At 28.9% G+C, this 9,012-nt stretch overlaps 1 long non-coding RNA gene across 1 annotated transcript in view; it reads left to right on the top strand.

Moving 5' to 3' along the window:
- The window catches only part of LOC110282957 (uncharacterized), a 50,559-nt gene that overhangs the window by 34,763 nt on the left and 6,784 nt on the right, over positions 1 to 9,012 (top strand). Inside the window, exon 2 of the long non-coding RNA XR_002376755.3 lies at positions 7,606 to 7,710. This is a non-coding gene — a long non-coding RNA (uncharacterized lncRNA). The remainder of the gene's footprint in view (positions 1 to 7,605; positions 7,711 to 9,012) is intronic.

Below are 9,012 nucleotides of genomic sequence, written 5' to 3' on the forward strand. Positions count from 1 at the left end.
TGAATGACTTCATTATAAATTATAGAAAATAAGGTGTTGCGCGGAACAAGAAATCGCCGTGTTAAAAATATACAGAAAAATGAAATTAGCAAATTTTAAAAATACTCATTGAGAATCACTCAATATATATAATTAGTATGTAACACATATTTTGGAGTTTTTGAAAAAACAAAATAAAAACAACTTTTAAGATGCAAATAACTCAGAGATTTTCAAGGTAATAAAGATTGAATTTAAAAAAAAAATTGGTGTCATTAGCTATTTGAATTCTTACTTTTCTTGATACAAAATTTTATCCAGAGAAAAATTTGAAACAAGATTAAATTCAGTTTATTCTGAAATAATTTCAATAATATTTCATTCAATGTTTATTTCAATATTTCATTCAATGTTTATTTCAATATTTCATTTTTATTTAACTTTTATGTAAAAATTTCTTGCACTTTGAATTGAAACCCGACGATAAAATTAAATTAAATGTCGTTAAACTTAATTCAGCAATAATAATAAAAAAACACTGATTACATTAACTTGTTTTACGGAATAACAATTCAAACTTTATAGAAAATTCCCAATTTTAAATTATTGAAAATCTTTTATCTTTTTTTTAAAAATAATATGACAAATTTAATTATTTAAGTATTGTTTGATATTGTTTTTAAAGTTTTATTTTATAAGTAATGTTAAACTAGTACATTTAACCCATTCTGACTATTGTCTCTATAGAAGCAGTCACCATTTTTGTGAAATATTTTGAAATATAGAATATTTTTCAAGTAGAATTTTTAGTATGTTTGTAATTAAATTTATGTAAACAATTGAATTTTTATTTATTTATTTGTAAATTTACTAGGAGAGACTCCGCTTTCCAACCCCGTGATCTCCTCGCGTTCGTCATCGTTTTTTTCCCTTAAAAGTCTAAAAAAAGATCATTTTGTTTATAAAATATAAAATTAATATAATTTTATGTACGCACATTTTGTTTACAGGTTAACCCTTTAACGCATATGAAACACCGGTGTCTCTTTAATATATTTTTCCTTACGCTCAGATCACAAGTAAAAATATGTTTAGTTATTTTTTTAATTATAAAAAACAATCTAATATTTACGAAAAAAATATTTTAGATTATCGAAATAATACTTGTACTAAAATATAAAATCAAATAAATAATGGTTTGTTAAAAAAAAAAAAAANAAAAAAAAAAAATTAAAAATGTATTATTAATTGATTTTATAAATTAAAAAAATTTCAATAATGAATAACTGTTTCTCTTAGATCTAAAAATAACTGCAAATAAGTATAAAATTAAAAAATATATATGTATTGTTTGGAAGTGAGCCCTGTAAGGAAGATTTTACCTTTAACGCAGAAAGAAACACCGGAAACTCATACTGTATTTGAGAACCATAAATTACTAAAAATAATATTTTTCACTTATTTTGACCAAAATCAATACAAAAATGTATGAAAAATATGCTCAATACAAATTCTGCCTCAACGTGTTAATCGTAACGAAATAAACGGATCCTAAACTTTGAAAAATTAGTTAACTGTTTTTGGAAAAAAATTAAACAAGAAATACAGAATGTGTGATACAATTAGAAGTAACAACTTAAAAGTAATTTTATTTTTTGACAATATATAACGATAACCCGTATTTAGAATAAAATTAAACTAAGAAATACAGAATGTGTGATATAATAAGAAGTAATAACTTAAAAGTAATTTTATTTTTTGACAATATATAACGATAACCTTAGATCACATAATTACAATTCAAATTGGAAACCGTTTTTAACTCTCATGAGCCTTTAATATTTTCAAAAATTTCAATACAAATATTACGCTTTATATCTAACAACTCTCCCTCTCTGTTTTTTGTTAAATGCATTTTTTTTTCTGTTACTTTTGACATTAACTCAAGCCCATGCGTATAAAATTAAAATCTCGGATAAATAACCATTATTTTAGGCAAAAAAATAAGTGCGAAAAAGCGCTAATGTAGCAATAATGTAGAATTTCAAAACATAAAATTCGCGTTTCATAAATAAAAATGGTTATGCACGTCAAATTTCAACTCTGTAATTGATTTTCTGATTATTTTTTACTTAAAGTTTAACAGAAAATAATTCCCGAATTAATTATAGAATTTATTTATTTTTTTTTTTTTTCATTCCTTCGCACTCCTTGCACATTTATACACAATTTCTTAATTTAAAGTTCCTGAGTCTTATAATTTTTAAACAGAAAAACATGATGTAACGTAAAGTTGAACATTGAATACAGCAACGACGCTTACAATTTTTTTAATATTTAGAGAAAATCCAACTTTATCTTCCTTGAAATACAAACTACAGTTATGATATATATTTTCATATTGATTTATGAAGTATATTTTTATATTGCAACCAATCAAATTTTTAAAAAAATTTCTAATAAAAATTAGAGCATTTTCTCACATTACACACTTAACTTTTTTTTTTGTTTTTGATTCATTTTTAAATCATTTTTAAATTAATCCTAATTTTTAAATAGTAATATCCAAGCTTTATGATAAATCAATCATTGAGTAAAGGTCTATAAGCTTACACCTAAGCATATATAGTACCTATTAAAATATGTGGCCCAAATCATAACTAAAACAAGGAGCTTATGGTACGAAAATTTACAATTTCACACATAACAGTGTCGCTTATTTCAGCGTTCAAAATGTACCCAGGAAAAGTAGCTTTAGTTACCCCGGTAGCCTAAGTAACCCCGGATTACGGTTTACAAAATAATCAAACTTGACGTCTAAGTTATGATTGTTTTCCACCAACGCAAAGCATGAAACCTACTACAGGAAAAGAAGTCAACGACCTGAGACGCAACTCAACCAACGATAGCGAAACTATGCGGCCTTAAATTGAAAATAAGGATCGAAAAATCAGATGACCTTCACCGAAGGCCGACATCGGAAACCTACCTGTAGCCTCCCTCCACTTTCTGTGACCACCCTTGTTTTCCCACCCTAAAGGTCACCAAGGAGGCGTTTGTTATGAAACTCCTCAGTTTTTTCCTTTTTTTTGTCATTCAAACGTCATGAATGACTTCATTATAAATTATAGTATAATTATTATATAATTATAATATAATTATAATATAATATAATTATAATTGAGTTACCTTTCAAACAAACAGAAAATATATCTTAAATATGCAAATGAATGAAAATACTATGTAAGTAATAATTAATTTTGAATTTCCTTTAGCCACGAAAGGTTATGACGCAGAAGCCAAGATCTTTTACCACCAAAGGTAAAAGAACTTGGCGATAGAAATAAGAGTATCTTTATGTTGTCGTCTTCGAATATTTATCTTCAGAAAAAATCTGCATTAGTATTTTCTAATGGGGAAAAAAATGAACATTTTGTACATAATTTGTGAACTAAACCGAAAAAGTGCATAAAAAAGATAATTTTTTGATTAAAAATTAATACTTTGCATCAGGAAAAATAACGTTCTTTTTTTTAAGCAAACGATTTCGAATTTTTGGAATAGTTGGTCTGATTAAATTTTTAAACTTTTCTTCCTGTAAAGAGGTAGCGATATCTACACACTTTTTGAATATTAGCATAATTTTGAATAATACCTCGTAGGCATGAAGAAGAATCATGTAGGTGCATCTACGCAATCTTCTGAGGCAGTTTATTTATTTATTTATTTATTAATTTAGTTATTTATTTTATAATGTAAATAGCTTTCTAGAGCTAACAAGATTATCTAGACGGAGACATACCCAAACAGATGGGTGATAGATAAGTTCGTTGGAGATTGAACCAAGCATCTCTGGTGATGTAGGAGGATGCTGTAACCACATTAGAAAAGCGTGTATAGTGCAAAACACTCTGAATGACTTTTGATTTAGTGATCGGATTTTTACGTACTAGGACTCAATCTTGACGGTTCAAGGGGAAGGTGACCTCAAATATGCTAATTAATTAAAGCAGAAGATATTTTGAGTAACGAAATTCGACACAAAAACGTACTTTTTCTAAATAAACATGCATCCCGCAGTGGACTGATCGTTAAGACACGGTTCCCTGCAGATCACCGAAGTCAAGCATCACTGGCTGCTGTCGGGTGGGTGACCACTTGGATCAGTCTGCGTAGGGACCGAGGGTGTGCGGTATTAGTCCTCTTTAAACTGTTCTACCGTAAAGTGCTCGACTTCGTGTGCAGGTCGTCGAGCAACCGAAGCGGGGGCGCCATCCCCTCTGCAAAGGATCGAAATTGTGATGGCATGTCTTCGGATCATCCTCAGGGATGTTTCCCAGACCGTCGCCAATAGCCCATTGTGCAGCTCTAGTGCGTCGTAAATGAACAACAACTAAATAAACATGCCTTTTTTTCGACGGATTATGATTTCTAACCAGCAAATTAATAGCGAGTGGCCGCCATCTGGGAAATTTGGTCCCAATAGTTTGGCAGGGAGAGCGGTCCAAAGTTTGGATTCCTTAATGTTAATTTTACTTTTTGACTATTTCGCCTTGACATGAGAACTTTTCAAGTGAATTGAAAAATTTTTGCACACAACATTAAAATTCATTTATCCAAAGACAATTCCATGCAAAAAATAGTTTTTAATAATTATTTCCTATTTTTTACTATTTTATTCAATAATTGTCGAAAAATTCAGAATCGCAAAGTATACAATTTTTTACATAATTTTGAAGTATGTAGTTTTGTGAGGCGAAATACAAAATATAAACGAAATGGGTCGAATAATTTTTGGCAAATCAAATTTTAAAAATTCAGTTATTTAAAATTTTCAAAATAATTAATTATTTATCATCAATCCATTCTATTTTAACAACAAAAATTTTCAAATTATCAACAAGTTTTTATAACAATGTGAAAGATAATTAATGTTTTTTTTTTCAAATTTTAATAATGACTTTTTTTAAACATCAATTAGGCAAAGTTCAAAGTTATCTAATGATTTTTTTATGGGATAAAAAATTGTTTTTTAAAAATAAAACTTTTTGAAAAATATGCTTACATTAAATTGTTTTCACGACTGCTCATCTATGTCAAAAGTCAATGATTTTAAAATAGCTTATAGGCATAATTAAAATGATAATTAATTTTAAATCAAAGCGTAATTTCTTATGACGTCAATTATTACTGAAGTGAAAAATGACAAAAAACTAATGTTCATTAGTTACGGTGCAAACAATTTTTTCTTCTTCAAATTAAGCAGATTTTTCGTTAATTTCACACTTCATCAATTTTTTTCAGATTTCATAAATTATAATTACTTTTGATTTTATAGCTGTAAGTCAAGCGAGTCTAATGTGAGATAAAACAAAGTGCATTTGAAAAAAATTAATTTCATAAAATTAAAATAACTGTAATTTAAGGATCAGACTTTTGAGTATTAATATAAAAAAGTATCGATAGTGAAAGTGTATTTGAATTATGCAAATTAAAAAGCGCTGCATACTGCATCGGGTACAAAAACGCGTTTCTCTTATTAGAAATTTTTTTCCGAACGTAATAAAAGCTTTTATTCAGGAGAACAGTATATATTTAAACCCTCACAGCGCTGCCTTTAAATTCTTGAAGTTTTTAATCAATTTCATTATATTTTCATCAGGGTTGGGGTTTTGGACAGGACACGTGGGTTTTACTGTCTTAAACTGTCCTAAACTGGCTGAAACTGACTTAAAGTGTCCAAAACCTTGAACTTTGGTGAAAATTAAAAATTCTATAGGTGTAACCAATGCACACATAATAACTACATATATCAATAAATATTTGATACTTTTTATGTAATTTGGTTTAACAAGGAAAATAATATAGTAGGAAAAGATTTATAACTTTTAAAGCTCCACAATTCATTGAACAACAAAAGTGAATATAAATATGAATAAATGTGCTTTTAATAATGAAAAATAAAGTAATATAAAAAATAATAATAAGCATTTTTAATAAAACAAAAACTTGTCTTCATTCCGTTTCTGGTTCAAAAATTAACCTTTCATTTTTTGCAATATTTTTCTTTTTTAAATTGTTACATAACTTTTTTAAATTGTTACATAACGAGTTTTGAACGAGGACGGTTTAAACCATGGATTAATCCATTCTGTCTTTAACCCTGGCAACTCTGATTTTCATCATACTAACTCGTCTGGTTCCTGATAAAGTTTTGCACATCTATTATAAAATTACTCTAATTATTGTTTCATTATTATTAACTTAATTGTTGAAAACAGGAGATAACAGATAAATTTTTTTATCTAATATTCCACTATATTGATTTGATAAGACGCAATTTGAATGAATAAGTCAAATAATTTCAAAAAATTACAAACAAACAAAAAAAATCCCTCCTCAGGAAATATACCTACCCATTTATTTAAAATTATATAGCTTACTCATTCTCACATAAACTTTTTGAGCCAATTACTTTTCCTTAAACGATTTTTTCAATACTTTTTCATGAATAAACAAACAAAAATAAGCAAATAAGATGAAGGAGGGCCTTTTTTATTCCGCTTATGCCACTAACCAACCTAAAAATAATAAGCAAAATACTTTTTGTTTATAGAAAATTACCGGGGAGTTCCGGCCCAACTACATATCTGATGGGCAGGTACCTGCTGATAGAAACTATTCTTTATTTTTCATAGATGAAGGAAAAACTTTTCCTTTCTTTCAGTCAATAGGTTTACTCCATTTGTTTGAGAGGAAAAATAATCTGCAAATGCTGTGATAATTTACAGCGCGCATTGCCTCGCTGAAGGACTTCTGTCACCAGGATCCTGATCTGTTTTGGATTATCAACTAACCATGAAAAAGTTCTAACAAATGAATATGATCATTTTGGGTCATGGTGGCTCAGAGGATAGAGCCAACACCTCCTAGATAAGCGAAGGCTTCTTCACGGGTCACCATAAACAAGAAATCCGATCCTTTAGTAGTCCCGAACGTAGTGACATCTTTCGTATTTTTTCTTCACTATGCAGTTTATGTCCGTTACGTCGGACTACTAAATTGTTCCGTGCAGAGACCTTCCCTTTTCTAGAAGGTATTGATAGAGCGATAGTCTCCCCATGAGGAGACTCGGGTTCAAATCAAAGCAATGGCTGGTTGATACAAACTCCACTCTCAGCTCGCACTGACTACAGTGCTGACGTATTATAATATCTTCAGAGGTAGACGGTCATGGGTCAGAATCCCCTTGCTGTTAGACTAACCATGGGAGGTTTTTGCAGTGTTCCTCTCCATGTAACACAAATGCAAGTTAGTTTTATCAAAAAGACCCACACAAAGGCAAATTAACTAACATGTAACAATGTCCAATCAATCCCACCATGAAGAAACTTCAGAAAATCCAAAGTACAATAAAAAGAAACATTAGGGAATTTTTTTTCTTTTCTTCTTCGTCTTGACAAAGGGAACCGAGGACTCAAACTGCTTCTAAAAAAGTAGGAAATATTTAGAACAAATTAAAATTAACATAACCAACAAGCTTGTCGAGACGCACAATGTTTTAACTATACTCAGCACAGTCTTGCCAGGCACCTTTATAAATTAGTGTCCTTGCATCCTTTGCAGATATCAAGTCATTATGAATAGCCATCACATTGCTTACTGAAGAGCGCATCCTGGGACTTACTTGGTCGAGGGGCAGTGGTGGGAAACGTAAGAAATCAAAATAAGGTAAGATATCATGAAGGATAAGAAAGTGATAAAAAGGAAGTATATTTAAATTCTGATATCTCAAGAACTATTTTATCGATTTCATATTCATTCATATTTTGCCATTTAAAATTATATTCTTTAAAATGAAAAAATGAAGCAAGAAATTGTCTCTCTTACAATCAGAAATTTTTCGACTATTATTAAACAAAGCAATAAAAAGAAAATTAAGATGCATTAAAAAAATTTTGCTGGAAATTATCTTAGAATATACTAATTTTAATAATTTGAGTGCAAAAATTTTTCAATTCGTTCAAAAAGTTGACATAATAGAACAAAATGTACAAAAAGTAAAATTAACCACAAATTTTCAACCACTCTCCAGACCAAACTACTGCGATTATATTTACCATATGGCTGTTATTCCCTATATTTCAAGGGTCAAAAATCCGAATACACCAAAAAAAAATAAATTATGTCTGATTTCGTAGCTTAAAATATCATCAGCACTAATTTGAGGTCTAGCCCTTGAAACGTCCTTGATTGAGTCCCAGTACGTGAAAATCCGATCATAAGTTAGTCAAGATATTTTGCACTCTCTACAATTTTCAACAAGAGTTTTGATTTACAGATACATATGGTAAAAAACTTTTACCTGCAATGTTAAAAAATCAGTTAATGTGCCATTGGTACGCTATATTCTATAAAAAAAAAACATATCAAATCAATCTTCAATTATAGACTAAATATGTGTGTGTTAAGTACAGTAAAATTTCTATTATTTGAAAATCTGGTTTCTGGAAATTCAAAATAATTTCAAATCCCGGGCAAAAATTCAGCTAATAATAATGAGTATTTTTTTTCCTTTTGTTGAAGTTGTAAAAAAATTTTTCCTCGAACATTAAAGCTCAATTAATAAATTTTATTTATTTATTTTTTATGATTACAATTTTAAAAACTTCTGATAAAAACATACAAAAAATTTATATAAATGATTCCGTTATACAAACCCCAATGAAAAATCTTAAAGCTAGGAAAAAAATCTTAATTACAAGTTATACTTTCTAACTATTGAAAAAATTCTTGAGATAAAAATGCAAAAGGATTCTCTTTTCCAGTATTGTTTGCATTAGCTTTGAGTCTTAGTATCCATCCTTTTTTTGTACTTACCCCCGGGAGGTACCATGGAAGATTACTGTTTATTCTAAATCTTTTGTTTCATTAAGTGAGAAATATTTCAGAGTTCTGACTGTTATAAGAATACTATTTGAACATGTAGAGCAAAAAACATACTTTCCTTTGTTGGAGGTTTCTGCTCCAGTT

This window comes from Parasteatoda tepidariorum, chromosome 4, assembly GCF_043381705.1.
Source record: "Parasteatoda tepidariorum isolate YZ-2023 chromosome 4, CAS_Ptep_4.0, whole genome shotgun sequence".
Lineage (NCBI taxonomy): Eukaryota > Metazoa > Arthropoda > Arachnida > Araneae > Theridiidae > Parasteatoda > Parasteatoda tepidariorum.